Source organism: Sminthopsis crassicaudata, chromosome 2 (assembly GCF_048593235.1).
Source record: "Sminthopsis crassicaudata isolate SCR6 chromosome 2, ASM4859323v1, whole genome shotgun sequence".
NCBI lineage: Eukaryota > Metazoa > Chordata > Mammalia > Dasyuromorphia > Dasyuridae > Sminthopsis > Sminthopsis crassicaudata.
Genome location: NC_133618.1, coordinates 297,760,091 through 297,781,587, shown reverse-complemented (window position 1 = coordinate 297,781,587; position 21,497 = coordinate 297,760,091).

Here is a 21,497-nt window from a genome sequence, read left to right as displayed (position 1 = left end):
CTATTTAATGTGATCACTTCTGGTACATTTATTATCACTTCAGTATGAGACTCTTGCTACCAACTTATATATACCATCACATATATATTTAAGATATTTAAATATACTTAAGTCCCCCTGAATTTGTATTCTCCTAGAGTCTCATCTGTTATTTATTTACCTCTGTTTAATTAATTTGTTCCTATTATGACAATTTATAAACCATATGTAAGTACTGCCATATAATTTTTGAATGAATCAATGGCATTCTGTTAGGTAATAAAGAAAAATTTAAAACTGTATATACTCGAGGACTTCCAGCCAAGATGGCTGCTACTACTGGGCTTATATCCCAAAGAAATACTAAAGAAGAGAAAGGGATCCGTATTTGCCAAAATGTTTGTGGCAGCCCTTTTTGTAGTGGCTAGAAACTGGAAAATGAATGGATGTCCATCAATTGGAGAATGGTTGGGTAAATTATGGTATATGAATGTTATGGAATATTATTGTTCTGTAAGAAATGACCAACAGGAGGAATACAGAGAGGCTTGGAGAGACTTACATTAACTGATGCTGAGTGAAACGAGCAGAACTAGGAGCTCATTATACACTTCAACAATAATAGAGTATGAGGATGTATTCTGATGGAAGTGGTTATCTTCAACATAGAGAAGAGCTAATCCAATTCCAATTGATCAGTGATGGACAGAATCAGCTACACGCAGAAAAGGAACTCTGGGAAATGAGTATAAACTGTGAGCATTTTTTTTGTTAGTTTGTTTTTCTTCCCAGATTATTTTTACCTTCTGAATACAATTCTTCCTTTGTAACAACAACAACAACAAAATTCGGTTCTGCACATATATATTGTACCTAGGATACACTATAAGATATTTAATATGTATGGGAATGTCTGCCATCTAGGGGAGAGGGTGGAGGGAAGGCAGGGAAAAATTCAGAAGAGAAGGGAGTACAAGGGATAATGTAAAAAAAAAAAAAAAAAAAAAGTACCTATGCATATGTACTGTCCAAAAAAAGTTATAATTATAAAATTAACAATATATATGTATATATATATATATATATATATATATATATATATATATACACTACATACATGCTTAACCTATATTGGATTATTGGATTGCTTGCTGTCTTGGGGAGGAGTGTGGGTAGGGAGAGAGAGAGGAAAAAAAATTGGAATGCCAAATCTTACAGAAACAAATTTTGAAAACTATCTTTACATATATTTGGAAAAACAAAATACTACTGAAAAATAACACAATCTGTTAAGTTAAATAAAAATTGTGTGTACTGCAGTTACTATGTGTTAGGCGTGGATCCAGCCTATTTTTTAAAAGTTTCATATAACATCCATTTTTATTAAAATATAGAAAAAGCAAAAGAATGAAATGACTTTTCCCTAAATATTTAAATAGTTTCTAAACTCAGGCCCAGCATTATATGCAATGGAAAAATTCTCCAGGGATTTCCAATATGGTAAAGCTCAGAGTAAGGATGTTCATTATCACTATTATTTAAATTCTTATAGAAAAACAAATGTCAGTAACAAGAAAAGCAAAAATAAAAAGAAATTGTGGCATGCACAGACACACACACACACACACATATATATATATTTAGAGATAGAGAGAGAGACATAGACAGACAGATAAAGAAATGGAGAGAAAAAAACTAACTTATTACTTTTTTATGACATAAGAGTTTACTTAGAGAACTCTAAGGATTTAAACAAAATTAATTGAAATAATAATTTCAGCAATGTAACAGCATATAAAATAAACATACTTAAATCATTAGCTTTATTACTGTATATTACCAATTAAACCCAGCAGGAAGAGGTAGAAAATCCATTTCATTCATAATACTACAAGAATATTCATATTACCTACAAGAATATATAAAATATTTTTAAGTTTGCGGTCCTCCACATAGAAGGGAATAGTTTGGAAGATGAGTGGCAAGGCCATGCAATGATAGTAGTTAACAGATTTTATTTTATTGATACTCACAAGAAGAGGATATAACCATTGTCCAGGTGATTTCAGCTATAAAACTTGTAACTATATTTGTATTTTGGCCAAAGTCCCCAAATCTCTGAAGCTTCAAACCTAAGCATAATATTAGACAAATTGCTGATTCTCTGTCAATAGAACATTGCCTCATAATCTATACAAAAAGACAGTTGGATAATCAGGCCCAGTGAAATGAGGATTAATTTTTGAATTGTGGCAGAAGAAATGATACTTGAGTGGCAAGGAAACTTAATTCTAACAGTTCCAAGCAGGCAAAGTTTTGAGGCTGCTGGTAATAATTTGCACTTAAAAAGTATATATGCATCCTGGGCACCTGCAGCTAAACCAGTCAAATTTTTTCATTGGCTACCACTAACCAAGATCTATCCAGAAACTATTTAAATGTAATTACATACACACACACACACACACACACACACACCTGTAGAGAAAAAGATAGACACAAATAATTTAGAAATATTATTTTGATCATGATTGGAGCAGGCCAATATAATATTAACTGGCAATGCTATCTAAATCAGTGAACCTATTTACTTCCATACTAATAAAGCTTACAAAAAATAGCTTCCTAAAGCCAGTGGGAAAATATTTTGGAGATACAAAGGAGAAAGAATATCTACAGAAGCCATTTTTTTTTTTTAGTTGGGGAAGAAGTGTAAGAATAAGGGAAGAAGGATGACTTTTATAAAACCATATATATATATATATATATATATATATATATATATAAACTGTTAAAATCACTAATAGTTAAAAAAGGAGTTGATTAGTGGAACAGATACTTATCAAACATATAGAATAAAAATAAGGAAAAAAAAAACCCTAGTAACTTACTATTCTATAAGTCCAATGACCCTTCCTGTCTCAATTAAAAATTCACTTTCTATTAGAATTTCTGGAAAACTGAGCAGTAGTGAAGATACAAAGCAGATTTAGAGGGGCAGCTAGATGGCACAGTGGATAGAGCACCAGCCCTGAAGTCAAGAGTATCTGAGTTCAAATTCGGCCTCAGACACTTAATACTTCCTAGCTGTGTGACCGTAGGCAAGTCACTTAACCCCAATTGCATCAGCAAAAACATAAAAAAAAAAATAAAATAAAATGGATTTAGACCAACAAACACATCATATTTTCACAAAATCATGTAAATGATTATATCATAAACAAGTTAGAGGAGAAAGGAAGAAATTATCTTTCAGATATAGGGAATAAAGAATAATATAATCAAATAAAGAATAAAAAAAGAATCAGAAGATAAAATGGATAATTTGGAGTATACATTCTTTGAACAAAAAAATTCAATGCAACTACGATTTGAACAGAAATATTTATCTAGAGGAAATATTTTAGAGCAAGTTCATCTGATAAAAATCTCTTTTTTAATAAATAAAATAAACTGATCCAATTGTATAAGAATAATATCATTACTCCAGTAGAGAAATGGTCCAAGGAGATTATCAAAGGATTAAATCAAGTTTTTAAATAATCATTGAGAATTTTTTTTTAAGTTGAGACAAGTACAATCAAATCAATATACGATTGAAATGGGGAGAATTGGTTTAGATTTATACTCCCCTTTCTAACTCTAATCAATCAAAAAAATATTAAGTAAAGAAGGAGAATGTTGAAACATTCCCTACTATCAGGGAATTTTTTTTCAACAAAATAAGACAATATGAATATATATATATATATACATACACATATATGTGCATATATGTATATATATATACATGTAATACTAGACAATTTTATTATAGATAAGTTGCCAGCAATAAAAGCTGCAAGAAATATTTATAAAAGACCTCATGGAGGAGGAATGCTTTGAAACAACAAAAAAAGGATTCACAGAGTTGAAAAGAATAAATAATTTCTTGTTATGGGGAACAAACAGTGCCCAGGTATTGTAATGGAGAGTCGCATTATGGAACAATAAAAATTTTGCTCTCTTATACCACATTCATATTACTTAGCAGTTTTTCATTGCACTTATAGCCAATTTTTAAAATAATATTATTTATATATTGTTTAGGTTTTTGAAATGCACTTTAAATATCTCATTACATTAAATTCCATACCAAGGCTCTGTAATTGGACAATAGTAATAGAGACATAGAACTAGTAGTGTGACTGTTGTGTCTCTAGGTTACAAATGACAAAACTGAGGTGCAGAAATAACATTCTCTGTTCTTATGTTCACATAAGTAATAAAATTTAGAGAAAAGATGTGAACCCATTTCTGCCTCTAAATCAATTACTTTCTCTGATATGCCTCTCTTCCTCTCTGTACAGTAAGCTATAAATAAGTAACCTGGAATGAAGTATTCAGTGGTTTACGGCTAATCATAGCAACAAATACCTAATGGAGAGCCCTGTGTTATGTGAAATTCCATTTAAAACATATAGGGGAATCCATCTCAGGGAAAAGAATCAGAGTACTCAAGGATTTGCAGCAAGAATTTGAGTTTCCTTGAAGAAAAAGGAAGAAATCTGAGTTGCTAAGGGAATCATCTTGCTATGATAAAGGATGAGGTACTTAGAACCACTTTTTCTCCACACTTTGCAATGTTAAAATATCTTGTTACTATTATGAAATTGACATCATAAACTGACTTTGTTGAGATGCAATTATTTCCCCTGGACTCTTTCTAAAAGTGCCAGACTTGTGGTTCTATATTCTTTAGAAGTAGAAGTAGCACCAGCGATTTCACTGTCAGAGATGTGAGAGGTTCAAATTTATAAGCCAAAGATGGAAATAAGTGTCATTTCTCACAGCAATTCCAACATTATTTAGATATAAATATTCTCTTCTTGCTACTGTTCCCCCCTTTTCCAATTGTCCCAAATACCCTATGCCTTTCCAACAAAAAGTGAATTTGATAGCCAAAAATACATTTTCTGCTTTTCCATTTCCAAATTTTTCTCCATGCTGGCTCACAGATATGGCACATTCTGCTCAATAGATTTAAATTTGGAATATATAGTAAAGGTGATTAAGTTCAAATCCTATAAATTAGGGCATTTTAAACTAAATTTTATTAACTGGCAAAAATTCACTATCTTCTACTTGTATATTGCCAATTGATAAAAAAAAGTACATACATAATTAAAACAAATTTCTGCACTGGCAATGTTTAAAAGAAAAAAATTAACATTTGTGTATATATTACTCTACATATAGGCATATATAGGAGTGATATATATATATATATATATATATGTGTGTGTGTAGTGTGTACATCTATATGTGTGCATATATACTATATATGTATACATAAACACATGCATATATGTAAACACACAAATATAATTTTTTACCAGGAAGAATTCTGCAACATTTCATTATTGCTTCTCTGGAACCATTTGGACATTACATTGTTCAAAGGTTTTTGCACTTTTCAAAGTTGTTTGTCTTTATAATATTGTAATCATTATATCAATTTTCCTTTGGTTCTGTTCTCCTCAATTTATATCGGTTCCTTAAACTCTTTATTGATTTCTCCAAAAAGAATTCCATTTCATAATGTCTTACAGCACATTTGTATTCAATCACATTTATATACTTTAACTTGCACCAGCCATTCTTCAATTAGAATTCCTTCATATATTCTGATTCTTTGTCACTTAAAAAAAGAATAAAGTTTTTACATATCTATAAAATGAGCTTAGCTGAAGACATCATTTCTTTAATGTATACTCCTTATAAGTCCCTCTTTCCCCTTTTTATTCCTATTTATATTCTATTCCATATTTCTGTATGCAACTGAACCAGCATATGTTCTTCCCCTCTATGGCCAATTCAAATAAATATGATGTTGAAGTATGAGCTGCCCACTGAACCCTTCTTCCTTGTTGGGCTATACTGCTATTTGTTTACCCTATTTATGTGGTCTTCTTGCCTACCTATCCCTCCATTGAGGCCTCCTATGTACCCTTCTCCTCTCTTGCTATTCTTTTTTCTTTTTATGTAATAATAGCTTTTTATTTTTTTTATTAAAGCTTTTTTTTTGTTTTTCAAAATATATGCATAGATAATTCTGCAGCATTACCTCTTGCAAAACATTGTGTTCCAGTTTCTCCCCTTTCACCCACCCTCCTTCCCTAAATGGAAAGTGGTCCAATATATGTTAAACATGGTAGAAATGCATGTTAAATCCTATGTATACATACATATTTATGCAATTATCTTGCTTACAAGAAAATCAAATCAAACCACAAAAAAAAAAAAGATGAAGAAAATAAAATGCAAGCAAGCAACGATAAAAAAAGTGGGAATTCTATGTTGTGAACAATATTCAATTCCCACAGTCCTGTCACTGGATGTTGATGGTTCTTTTGATCACAAAATCATTGAAACTGGTCTGAATCATTTCATTGTTGAAGAGAGCCATGTCCATCAGAATTGATCATCATATAAACTTGTATTCAATTTTCTCTTGGTTCTGCTCACTTCACTTAACATCAGTTCATGTAAGTCTCTCCAGGCCTCTCTGAAATCATCCTGCTAATAGTTTCTTATGCAACAATAATATTTCATAATATTCATATACCATAATTTGTTCAACCATTTTTCAACTGATGGCCATCCATTCAGTTTCCAATTCCTGACCACTTCACAAAGGGCCAAAAATATTTTTGTACATAGAGGTTTTTTCCCCTTCTTCAATATCTCTTTGGGATAAAATCCCAGTACAAACACTACTGGGTCAAAGAGTGTTTACAGTGTGTACAGTATACTTTTTGAGCTTAGTTCCAGATTCCTCTCCAGAATGGTTGGATCTGTTCAAATTCCACCAACATTGTATCAATATCCCCATTTTCCCACATCTCCTCCAACATTCGTCAGTATCTTTTCCTGTCATCCTAGACATTCTGAGAGGTGTGTAGTGGTATCTCAGGATTGTCTTAATTTGCATTTCTCTGATCAATAATGATTTATAGCACCTTTTCATATGACAAGAGATGGTTTCAATTTCTTTATCTGAAGATTGTTCATATCTTTTGATCATTTATCAATTGGAGAATGGCTTGAATTCTTATAATTCTGGATCAATTCTCTACATATTTTAGAAATGAGGCCTTTATCAGAACCCTTGAATGTAAAAATATTTTCTCAGCTTATTGCTTCCCTTCTAATCTTACCTGCATTAGTTTTGTTTATACAAAACTTTTTAATTTAATTTAATAAAAATTATCTATAATATCAATAATGATTTCCAGTTCTTCTTTGGTCACAAAATAGACAAGCTCGTTTTTCAATGTGGATTTTAGGTAGTCTAATAATTTCTAGATTGTCTTTCCTTGGCTTTATTTTCCAGGTGACTTGTTTTTCCATTGAGATCTTTTACATTCTTCTATTTTTTTCAATTTTTAAACATTTTCACTGATTTTTGATGTATTATTTAGTTATTCACTTGCATTTGCCAAAATTTAATTTTAGTGAATTTCCTCAGTTACTTTTAATCCCTTCTTGCATTTGGCAAATAGTGTTATTAAATAAGTTGGGTTTTTATTGGATTATTGTTCCATTTCAATACTGCATTTTTAAGGAGTTATTTTCTTGTCAGTTTCTGTGTTTCCTTTTCCAAACTCTCCTGAAATGCTCTCATTACCTTCCTTTTTTTTTTTCTAACTCTCTTTTAAGATCCTTTTTGAGCTCTTCCAACAGAGCTTTTTGAATTTGATACCAGTTCATATCCCCCTTTGAGGCTTCATCTGGAAGCATTTTGCTTTTAGCATCCTTCCCTATGTTTGAGTACTGTTCTTTCCTTTCTCTATAATAGCTACATAGGGTAGCTTTTTGTTTTTTGCTCATTTTTAAAAGTTGAAGTCTACTCCTATAACACGGGGGGGGGGGGGGTTCCAAGCTTCCTCTGCAGGATGACAGGGACTTTTCACTAATTGCCTTGTGGTTGGTAGTACTGCAGGCCTCCCCTGCTGACTTGGGTGGGTATGGCAAAGTCTCACCTGTTATGCTGGAGCTCAGTGTCTCACTATTTGCCTTTTCTAGTTTAGTTTGAGGTCTCCCAGTTAGTCGGTTGATCTACTAGCCTTCTGAACCAAGACGGAGTAGTCAACATTGTTGTATTTTGGCTAACAATCTCCCACTTGTTTCTCTGAAGGGCCTTTTTGCCCTGGGCTTCCCCACATCGTACCTATACTGAGCTGTGTTCCCACATGTTCAATTAAGACAGACTTTTCCTGAAGTTCTTTCAAGATATTGTATGCTAGAAAATTATGACACTCAGAATATCTGTGGGTTCTATCACTCCAAAATCCGTTCAGGGGTTGGAGCTAGTGTTGATTCAAAGGGAAGTCAGGAAGCACTCTGGCAAAATCCTGTCTACTCTCCACCATCTTGCCTCCACCTTTCTCCAATATTCTGGAGCCAAAACCAGGCCTTTTGTATAATTAGACTCTATGAGCTTTGCTGATTAAAGAGTTTGCAGGGGACATGATGATAGTCTCCTCATATCATATTAGATTGTAAGCACTCTCTCTTAAACATTCTCTGTATGTGAGTAATGTATTTGAATTTAAAATTTTTTATATAGCTCTAGTCATTTTGTCAAGAACACTTATGTATTTTCATTTTTCCTCTATAAAGTTCTAGGATTCTATTCTGTTGTTCTAGATAAGATTTTTTTTTGGCTTTAAACCTATACACATATGTATATGATATATATTATATGTATGTATGTATATATATATATATATATATATGTATATTTTGCCTTCCAGAAGAATGTTATATTCTAAGCTCTCTGTTCCATTAATGTAATAGCTGCTAATTTTTTTTTTAAATTCCAATTATGGCTCTTCAGTATTTGAACTCTTTTTTAACTGACTACTGCCCCTAGATTTTGTTTTGTTCTTTTTTTTTTTTTTTTTTTTTTTTAATATGGAAGTTCTGATAATTGTTTATAATGTTACAGTGAGTTTTCATTTTAAGGTAATTTGTGATTCTTTCTATGTTAGCTTTACTTTCTGTTTCTAAGATTTGGGCAGTTTTTCTTTAAGATTTCTTGAAATATAATATTTAATTTGGGTTTTTTTTTTTTTTTTATTGTTGTTGGTCATGATATCCAAGTCATTTAATGATTCTTCATTTTTTCCCCACTAAATCTATTTTCTGTCATTTGTTTCTAATATTAAATTATTTTATTTTTATTTTACTTTTTGGCTTTTTGACTTTTGAAAAGAAAAAAAAAAATATCTTGTTATCTTATGGAGTCATAATTAGGTTGGTGTTATAATTAGGTTGGTCCAACCTAATTTTCAGGGAGTTTATTTAATGACAAGGTTTTGGATCTATTTTGCCAAGCCGTTAATTTCCTTTCAAAATTATTCTTCCATAGTTATCATTTATTGTCTCTATCTTTTTGATCTTTTGTTTATCAAAACAAAATTTAAGCTATTTTTAAAAATTCCATGTTTATTTTTTGGAAGGAATTCTAGTTGAATTAGTGTGTTAAATTTATGTGTGTTTTTTTTTTTTTTGAGGCTTTTCTTGTAGACATATTGTAGTCATTTTCTTCTTCGAGATTTGTGAATTGAGCATCCCAGTCAATACAATATGTATTTATGTGAGATTTTGATTTGTTTGTTTGTTCATTTTTCCAGCTTATTATATAAATTTAGATTTTTATTAGAGCATTTTCTTTGTGAAGATTTAGGATGACCCTGTGGGATCTTTTTGAAGGTTTTGGAAACTTTTGAAGGCAGTTTCTCTAAAACAGTTTGATCCAAGGAAAAGTCTGATCATTGCTCCACATGATCGCAGCTTGGAAAATTCATGACCTCAGTTGTTTTTAATGAGCAACAGTAGGTTACTGCTGGACATAGCCATTATTAGCCAGAAAAACTGTGGGCTTCTTTTTGGCCTGGAACTCCTCTCCTAATTATTCAGTAGTTTTGTAACTGGGCTGGAAGTTGAGAAAGAGAGCTTATTTTGGTACACAGGCTAAAACAATTGATTATACTTTATTCCTGAAGAAAAGCTGGTACCATGAGTAAGTGGTGACAATTTGCTATTTGGAATTTCATTAGTTTGTGTATGACATGGTGCCAAATTTTGGTATGGAAAACTACCTTATCCCTGTCTATACTTCCTAGAACCTGTAATGATCTATTTAACATACCGTTGGTCAGACTATATCCCCAGTATTCACAAATTTGTCTTTCTGTCTCTCTATGCTAAATTGGACTGAAAATTTGACCCTAATTTTCCCTGGGATTTTCTAATTAGATATAATGTCTATATTTATTTGAATTTATATTTATTTTTTATTTGTTTTGTTTGTTTTGTTTTGTGGTGGTGTGTGGTGATATTTATGTATTCTTCCTCACTATTTTCACTCTGCTTTCTCCAACTTTCTAATTTTATAAAAGGGTCTCATTTATAAAATGAACATAAAATCACCTTAAGAAAACTTGGGGAGTGGGAAGGGAAAAGAAAGGAAAAAGGCAAATGGCATAAAGATTTATATAGTTCTTATATAGTTATATAGTTCCTACTATGTCCTAGGTACTATGTTAATCATTTCACAAACATTCTAACCTCACAACAACCCTGAAAGTTAGTTGCTTATTATTATCCTCATTTTGCTGATGAGGAAAATGAGGCACAGAGAGATTAAATGATTTACTTAGAATTACACAATAACTTTGAATATGGATCCTGAGGCAATCTGTTAGCTCCTCTTGATTCCAAGCTCAATGATATATCTACTTGTACTGCATAGACAGAAAATATCAGGACTGAGTTCCAAAGTCAGATCCTATGACTCAAAACCCATTGTTTTTTTCTTCTTTTCTTCCTGAATACAAAGTTGAGCCTTTGTGTACTATGTGCTTCCTTTAAGTATTTTATAATGTCCTTTTCAGGTGTCAAAGTGATTGTCTAAAAGATTATGTAACTTTCCCTGTTCTGTAAATATTATTCACTCTCTATTATCACCAGGATCAGATATGAAGTACTCTGTTTGGCATCTAGAATTTTTTGCAACCGAACCCCTTTTTACTTTCTCTCTTTTCTCATGCTTTACTTTCCTATGTGCATGCTATTTTGTTTGTATGTTTGTATGTATGTGTATGTGTGTATATATATATATATATATATATATATATATACTCTTTCATTTATAAGGTCTTTGCTTTGACAATAGGAATTAGAGTAGAAGTCACAAGTTTTGCCCCACCCTTGACATATTTCTTGAGGATTATTAATGTTCCAAGATAATATACACAGCTGGGTGCCCATGAACATAAGATATGAGAAAAGTTGAAAGGACAAAGAATAAAGGACATGTTTATCCTCAGCATCACAGAGACTCAGTTGGAGGTGCTGACTGTGGTTCTGGTCATGTAGGGAAGGGAATAAATTAAAGGAATTTATTTATCTGACCTTGGCTAGATTCAAGGCTAGAGATCTTCTATTGAGAAAGTTAAAAAGGAAGTCATATCCTTTGTCTGCCAGTGGGATAGGAACAACAGGGTTTAAGGACAGGGTTAAAGATGTGATGGTAGTCCCCTAAGGCACACAACCTGGCAATTTCACATAAAACAGACATAACTTTCCCCAGACAACTGCTGGAGTTGTAGCAACAAAAATAGGAAACAGGATCAGGGAAGATACTCTTTAGATGACAGTGAAAAAGTCAGGGGGAGAGAATGAGCAATGGATGGGGGAAGAATGACAATATGTAGAGGATAAGGCTCCCCGGCCACAGCTGTTATCTACTAGATTGCAGTGGCAGAGCACTGAGATTGGGACTGGAATAGACTTCAGTGGTTCTATTATTATCCAAATGTCTTTATTTGAAAGGTGAGGAGACAGGTTGAGAAGGATGAAAGGATTGGGCAAGGACAGACAGAAAGCAAGTAGCAGAAGTAGGATTTGGAAAGATTTTCTCTTGCAACATGCTGGTGGGTCATTTAGACTCAAGCAGACAACTCAGAGTTTCAGTGGATCAAATATTGGACTTGAAATCAGAAGGATTTGGGTTCAAATTTGTGTTGACATTTATTGACTATGTGAAGGCAAATCACTTGACATTTCTCAACCTCTGCTCCTTCATTTGTAAAATACGGATAGTAATGGCACAGATCTATTAAACATGTGGAAAAATCAAATAATATAATAGAAGCAATGAGCTTTGTAATACTTAAATTGCTACAAAATTATTCTTTTTTCTTCCTCTTCTTTTTTGACTTCTACTTCCTTCTCTTCTGTCCTTTTTCTTTCTTCCTTCTTTCCTTCTTTCTTTCCTTCCTTCCTTCCTTCTTTCTTTCCTTCTTTTCTGTTTCCTTCTTTCGTTCTTCTCATTCACCTCTCCCTCTTTCACTTCCTTCTTCAACTCTTTCTTTTCTATCTACTCTTCCATCTCCTTTTTCTCCACTGCCTCCTCCTTCTCTTCTTCTTCCCTTTCCCTTCCTCCTACTTCTATTTTCCTTCTTAGTCTAATGCAAAACAGATAGTATTGAAATCATTGATATGTTAATCACACTTGTAACTATGGAGTTGAAAGAAATAATCTCCTTTTCTCATTAGCTTATGTAGGAGACTTGACCCACTTCTTTATGGAAGGGCTAAGACTAATTCTATCCTTAATATTCCCTTATTTACATTGCTGTTTCTAAAATACAAACTTTGCTATTAGATTTATTTCTCCCATTTGGTTTATTGATTGAAAAAGCAATGGCTGAAACCACGAATTGAATATTATCCCCAACATTCACATTTACCTTTTCATATAGCAGTGCAATTTCAGAATTGACTGTAATCACAATTAAACTTTGTTTATAATTTAGTAAAAAGGAAATTTAAAAATATCAAATGCAAAAGAAACCTAATGCATTTTATGATTGCACTTTTGGAAATATCAGAATTCAAATATCCCACTGGGTAAAATTAGTTAGAGCTTAATATGTGCCAGGCACAGGGCTAAATTGCTTTGGAAATATTATCTCATTGAATCCTCAATAGCTCTTGAAGATAGGTGATACTATTATTCTTTTTTTACAGATGAGGAAATTGAGTCAAACCAAGGTTAAGTGACTTTGCTCAAGGTCACATGGCTGTTCAATCTATTAAGCCATCTGACTTCTTTTTCCTTCTTACTATTCCATATAATCAAAATATACAGATAGTTATTAGACATATCCTAAACCAATGTATTTAAGAGTTGAATTCAATTCTATCAAATGTTATTTAATTTTAGTTAACATAATCATATCTTTTAAAACACCTTTTTAAAAATTGTTTTGGCCTCTCTTAAAATGTAGTACATCCACTAAAACTCAATATCTGTGAAATATTGAAGTGTTTTAGGGTGGGCTTGACTCAAGGCAGCCTTCAACAGTTATGAAACAACTAACAAAAACATACTTAATCATAGCAGGAAGATAGTAAACAAAGATTTTCTTCAGGACATTCAGGACATATATACATATATATACCAACCAAGCATCTGAGTTCCCTGGGATAGCCCAAAACAGCAAAACATGGTTCCAGCCCAGACCCTTCAGCTATCATTTCAAGGATAAATTCTATGGAGTTGCTACATGATAACTACTATTAAAGTTTTCACATTTCTCTTCACTTTAACTGCATAGCTACTAAGGATTAAAAAAGTCAATCTCTTACTGCCAAAATCCTTGGGAGTGTCAAATAGTTTGTCATCAAAAATTAATGCAATGCCATTAGAAATGATATTGAGAAAGATGCATCACTCACTGTTTTGCCACTATACCCTAAGGAAAATGTGCCTTTTCAAACAATAGACTATTGTCTGTGTGTACCATCTCCCCCATGAGAATGAGTTATCTGAGAATAGGAATTGCCTGACTCTATTACTTATATCCCTAATGCATAGCTCGATATATTGCATATAATAAATGTTTTTGATTCATTCATTTATATAAATACACATTTCTATGTCCTAAATGCCTAATTTAAAACTTAGATGTTATTGGGTTTCAGTGTGTGTATATCCATACCTACATTTACGCAAAACATATATATTTAATGGATCATAATCTGTTACAATTAATTAACTAAACTATTTAAAGATACCTTTACCTATTTTTCTACCTTACTTAAATATTGTCTCACATAATCTGGACTGTTGAATATCTTCCATTTCTTATCTCACAGAACAGTATAACTTGGTTCCCATTGTATAGAAGTCATATTCATAGTTTTCTATCATGTCTTCAGATGAAAATTTGAACCTAAATGAAAATAGGAAATGAAATAAGGAGTTTTTATTATTAAACATAGACACTTTATTCTGCAAATTCAAGTAGAAAAGAGCAACTTCAAGAGAAAAGCAGCAACTTAGAAAGCATGCAGCATTTAACTATAGATTTCGTCTGAAATTATATTTCCTGACAAATAAATTCACTGGATTGAATTTTATTTGTGCATCTTGGTGGCCTGTGCAATCAATTAAAGCTCTACAGATGGAAGATTAGCATGTTCTGGCTAACATTTTATGACACTGTTAAATACAAAGTCAATGAACAGAACTAGGAGGAAAAAAGAGTTGCCCATAAATCCAAAAAAAAAAAAAAAAAAAAAAAAGAAAGAAAAGAAATTTCATTTGAACTATAGAAGTTTGTAATGATGAATGGAATGCTTAATGTATATTATTGGTAATTCAATTACAGCAAAGTAATTATGAATCCTCCCCTTATGCACTTTCCCCAAACATTTTTGTTCCATGTTTAAATTGATTTACCAATTATAGAATTTCACTTTGCATATTTATGGCATTTTTAATTTTTCCTGAAAGTGAGGTTTTGAAATATTAGAACTCTATGAAGATTTGAGGATAACACATCTTAAGTGGCAATTCTCTTGGGATCACTTTGAGAAATAGCAATTCTAGCAACCTTTTCCCCTTGTCTTCTATTTATATTTACTAGAATTAACTAATTAGTATGTCAGCCCCTCTAGAGACAATCCAAGAAAAACAAAAGTTCCTTTTTGTTGGTAGTTTCAAAATTCTTATAGCTTCCTTCGATCAAATCTCCAAACAAAACTCTAGCCACTGGACTCTCATTCTGATATATTTGACTAAAAAAATAAAATTAAGATATAGCCAAATCAGTACACTCATAATGAACCCTGGTTTTGGTTTGTTGTTGTTGTTTAGTCTATTTGACTCTTCATGACATTTGTGGGATTTTCTTGGCAAAGATAACGGCTTGGTTTGCCATGTCCTTCTCCAACTCATTTTACAGATGAGAAGCTAAAGTAAACAGGGTTAAATGACTTGTCTAGGGTCTATAGCTAAAAAAGTGTCTGAGACCAAAAGTCATTGAAGATAAGTTTTTTCTGACTAAAGGCTTAGCATGCTATTCACTATATCATCTGGTTATCTTTCAGCTTTCATTACTGTACATTAAAAATAAACCACTGGGTTTCCTTTCTCCCCTTAAATCTGTCCTAATTAAATTAGTTTCTTTCTCATCATTCAAAAGTTAATATCATTCTGGGAATAATTAATATGAAGGTAAAACAGATAAAACTTGGTCAAACACACATGTGATACCGATCAAAGCTTCTTAAAGTGTGGGTTGCAAGCCCAAATGAGCTAAATGCATAACTGAATATTGAAGAAAAAACTTGGCAACATTAAAAGGTTTCTGAATGCACAACAAAAATTAGTTCAAAATCAAATGCATAGCAAATCTGAGGTATCTGGCAGTGCTTGCCCTTGTTGCATGGCACAATATCACTGGTTCTGAACACCAACATGAACACTATGTCCTGTGCATATTGTCACACCATGTAAAGCCAACAAATGTTATCAGAAATGCATCAATTCAGATTCAAGACTATTATCTTATGAATTCCAATAATTTTACTGTATATACAAAGTTTTCTGCTTTTGCAGAAACATAATCATTTAATTATGGGGGGACAAAGACATTTCATTCCTCAGTATATAAATATCAAATTAATATGTCATTAAATTGTATTTTATTATTTCCTTCTGTCACAGAAACATAAGTATTTAATTGCAACAAGAGAAAACTTGTTCAATAGTATTTCACTACCTAGACTGTATGTATAGTACACAGAGTGTATAACTTACAGTGTGAACATCAATTTATTTTTAATTAAGCAAAACAAATGTAATTTTATAAACTAAAGCCAGTATTTATTTGAGAAATTATTAGCAAGATTTATTTATCTTAGGTTAAATTTTTTTGAGTTATGGAAAAGTGATTAAATTTAGACAGAAGAGATAAAGCTATTGATGACAATGTGGCAAAATATTTGTTACAAAGTTGTAGTACACCTAAATGGGTGAAAAAAAATTGATTAAGTTTTACAATATGGATTTGCTTCTAATAATGATGGTGAAGTAGAAAAATTTCATTGTTTAATTTGAAATGACATTTTAATTATGGAGAACATGAAACCACCCAACAGAAATGATATCTCAATGTCAATGCAATAAACCAAAGGAATATTTTGAACTACTTTTAAAATCTTCAAATAAAGAAAAACAATGTTTCAAAATATGTGTCTGTCAATGAAAATTATTTGCTTGCAACTTACAAAACTTATTGTATTGAAAAAACTAAAAAGCCCTCCTTAATAGATGATCTCATGTTAATTGTAGCTTTTAAAATGTCAAAAGTAGTTCATGGGAAAAAAAATATGGGAATGAAATTTATAAAATTCAATTTTCAAATAATATTGTCTCCAAAAGAATTTCAAAAATTAGTGACCAATTAAAGCAGCTTGTTACCTGGCTTAAGCCTAAATTTTGCAATTGTTAGATGAAACAATTGATATTTCTAACATGGCAATTTCTTACTTTATGTAGGGTATATTTATAAAGGAAGCATGCATGAGAGGTGATTGATTTGTCACCTTTTGCTATATTATGCCTTCAAATTCATTAATAAGTGAAGGTTTACAGTGGGAAAAATGCATTGGAGCCTGTACAAACAGGGCTGGAGAAATGACAGGCAAAAATGTTGGATTTGTAGTAAAAAAATTAAAGTTGGTGGCAATGTACATATCACTTTTATTTACTGCATGATCCATTCGGAGGCAGTTGTATCCAAAAATATATCACCAGAGTCAGCTGTTGTGCTTTTTTATACTATTACAATCATTAATTTCATTAAAATCTGTGTTATTAATAGTTCTTTGTTTTCTAACCTTTACAAAGACATTTACTGTGATGAAAAGACTTATTATTTGGAATATTTTTGTTCTAAGCAAAATGATAAACAGGCCAATTTTAGAAATTGGAAAAACTTACGTGAACTAATACTAATCAAAGTGAGAAGAATCAAAAGAATTTTGTACACAATCACCACAAGATTATGTGATTTTCAACTGTGATGAGCTTGATTCTTTTCAACAATGAGGTGATTCAAGGAAATTCCAATGCATCTAAGATGGAAAGAACCATCTGCACCAGAGCAAGAACTATGGAAACTGAATGTAGATAACAATGAAATATTTTCATCTAAAATATTGTTATCTTATTTTTTGGTTTATCTCTCTCTTTTTTATGGGGATTGGCTCTATAAATTGTGGCATGTGTTTGTGATGGTATATTATTTTCTATGTGAAATAATAAGTAGGATATTCTCAGAAAAAAAAAAAAAAACCTGGAAAGTCCTCCATGAACTCAACCATTATTAAATGTACTAAATGCAAAGTAATAACAAATTTCTGGGATGACCACTTTGAATGATTTGGCTATTCTCAGAAATATAATGATCCATGGCTAGACTAAAGTAATTATGATGAAGAATCTCATGTATACCCAGAGAAAGAACTGATTATTTCTGAAAACAGAAATATCTCTCTCTCTCTCTCTCTCTCTCTCTCTCTCTCTCTCTCTATCTCTTTTTCTTAAGGGTTTTTTTTTTCCTAATTACGTTGGGAGATCGATGTTTTCTTCCACAATATAACTTTTATGAAAATGTTTTTAATTTCACATGTGGTTAATTGAGAGAGGATAAACAAGAAAATCTGGAACTCAAAGGTTTAAAAAATAAATGTTAAAAATTGTTTTAAATGTTACTGAAGAAAATATTAAATAAATATTTTTAAAAAGAATAAAAGCAGTTAGCACTAACATAATCAAAAAATAAACACAAACCCATTTCAAACTTAACTTGGTACACGGTGTTAGATGTTGGTCTATGCCTGATTTCTGCCATACTATTTTTGTCAAATAGTAAGTACTTATCTGAGAAGCTAGAGTCTTTGGTTTTTATTATTGAAATAGAATTTGGTATTTTTTGCCATTATGCTTAAATATAGTTTTATCTTGGAAAAATAATTGGAAGCTTAAAAATACTTCATTGTATATAGTGTCATTATGCTACAAAGAGTTCTACAAATCATAGTTCAAAAGTCCTTTTAATATAATACAACTGCTTCAATGAACATTTTAGTTTTAGTTTAACAAAAAGTTTATTATATCCTGAGTACTTCAGAAGAAACTCCAATACTTCTAATGGGGCAGAGATGATCAAGACATGAATCAGTATTGCCAATTTTAAGATTCTTGGATAGTATGGGGATTTTGGATGGAAGCAAACTAAATTCAATAATTAAAAGTATGACATACATTTTTTTGGTTTTCTTGTATTTGGTCATTCCTATGTTTAATTAAAAAAAACTTCTGTGGAAACTTGAATTAATGTCTTTATTATGCTTTCTAAATCATTTGTGATGTTATCATTAATTATTAGAATATAAAGAAGATGATAATAACATCTCACAGGGTTCATATTATTGAATAAGATACTACATGTAAAGTGCTTTGATAATCTTCAAATTCTATGAAAATATTAATATTGCTAGTTGCTATCCTTATTTTAAAATATAAGAAAATATTCTGTGTGATAACCATCTTTCTGATAAAATAGAAGTCTATCTATATGTCCCTTATCATCACAGAAATAATGTCTTATCAAAGTTCATGTTTTTATCTTGGTGATGATAATTATGATGATCATGATGATAATGATGATGATAGCTAACATATAGTACATAGCACTTTAAAGTTTACAAAGTACTTTATACCAATATTATCTCATCCCAACAATCCTGTGAGGTACATGTGACTGATACCTTTATTTTATAGATGAGGAATCTGAAGCACATAGAAGTTAAATGGCTTTCCAAAGGTCACATAATTAGTAAATGTCTGAGATTGAAATTGACTTAGGATTTTGTGACCCTTTGTCCAGTGCATTATCCATCAAGAAAACAATAAATGTATCTTTTCATTATGTTCAATTATATAATGATTATAGCAATATGTCATCAGATCAAAGAAGTTTCCTCACTAATTTGAGAGCATTTACATTAGAATTTAAATAGCAACTCTGTAATAGCAAATATCTATCTATCTATCTAGAACACATATGTATGCATGAATACATATATATATATATATATATATATATATATATATATATATAACATGTTTATCTGTATATATATTTACACATTTATGTATATGCCTACATTTATGCACATGCATTTGTATATTATATAGGCACACAAGGTACATCAAAACAACATTAAATAGAACTATACTGATTCAATTCTGGATTTCAAGGAACATAGTCACTATTATGGTCTGATTTAACTATAAATTTTACTAACCACAGGCATCTATTAAGCTTGTGAAGACTCCTTCCTAAATTTAAATTTAGCATTGGATATTAGAGCTATATGTCTCTGGGCAATTCACTTAACCCTGCTTCCTTAGTTTTCTCATCTGTAAAATATGTTGGAAATAGCAAAGTACTTTAGTACCTTTGCCATGAAAATCCCAAATGGGATCATGAGGAATCAGATATGACATGACTGAACAATGAGAACAATAATCACACTTACTAAACATAGGTAGGACACCACTCAATCAAAAAAAAAAAAATACAAGGATCACACATTATCCCTTTTTGTTGCCATCCTCAGGTCCTACTCTTGCTCTGGTTTAGGGAAGTAAGTTTGTATATGTAACCACAATTCAGGAGTTGGGTAAAGTCTAGGATATAATGCAAATGGGGTATAGTCTGATATTTTCTCTTAAGAAAGACAAAGAAATCCAGTTACTCCCATAAATATATCAGTGTAGAAGAATTAGATCCCTTGTACTTCAAAAATACTAGTCAGAGCTCTGTCAGAAAAGGATAAACACAGAATGGATAGAATTCCTATGGTGCACTCATATATTCATCAGTCATTCTAGCTGCTTGTATATATGTTTTTACCACTCCAATCTCACAGGAAAGCATTCCAGTCTAAAAAAAGGTTAGATTAACAGATTGATATAACTGCTAATTAGTATTAATAATTCTGATAATTACTGAGCTTTTTAAAAATAATTTTTATTTTGAAATGGACATGTGATTTCATTACTATATACATATTCCCCAATGATGCATATTAGTAATTCTTCTATATATTTTTCTCTTAGAGAGGTGACTGAATATTCAAAGATAATGTGAACTCCCCATGTGTCAGAGGTAAATTTTGAATCTATATCTTCATGATTTTGAATTCAGTACTCTCTCCATGTTATCATAGCATTTCTCATGTTAATCTGTTTGGAAAACAGAAACAAATACAAAACAAAACAAAATAAGAATTCTTTTGTTTAAACTCAGTGGATTTTCATTTCAAAATTTTTATTGGATTAATGACTTATTTTGCCAAAATTAGTCATTCTTTTAAATTATGATAAAACTAAATAATGTCATTAAAATGTATAATCAGAAAATGAATAAGCATCTATACTAATAATATACATTTTACAGTTAATTTGTTACAGCCAGACTTCTTTTAGAGGTGGTGGTGAGGCAATTGGGTCATACAGATAGTAACTATTTCGTGACTAAAGTTAAATTTGAACTCAGATCCTCCTTACCTAGGGGCCAATACTCTATCCATTAGACTATCTAGCTGCCCAACAGCCAGCCTTTTGAAAAATAGTCAATAAAGTATTTTATAACTTTGAATATATTTGACTGATAATGTGGCATAGTTAAAACAACACAATGTTTTACCAGGAAAAAAAATAATGGTCCACTTTTCCTTGAAAAACACCTCAGCACTCAGAATCATTAGTTGATTTTGTCAACACTTATGCATAGCAAAGCATCAAAGACCTAATTCCTAGGAAGAAGTAAACAATGGGAGAGGGAGGAAAATGCTCGTTACCAGGATGTGGAACTTGAAAACAATATCTAATTTCATCTCAACAACTCCTATACATTATTATAGATCATTAAAAATATAATGCAGTTTTTTGGCATCTCATTGCCTCCTTTTAGATTATCATCTCATTGACAGCACTATTAGATGCATTATCATTGTCTTAATGCAGAACAACATAACCTTTATAATATATAAATGCTGTGATATTTAGATGAACTTTTCATTCACTCTGTCCACAATGA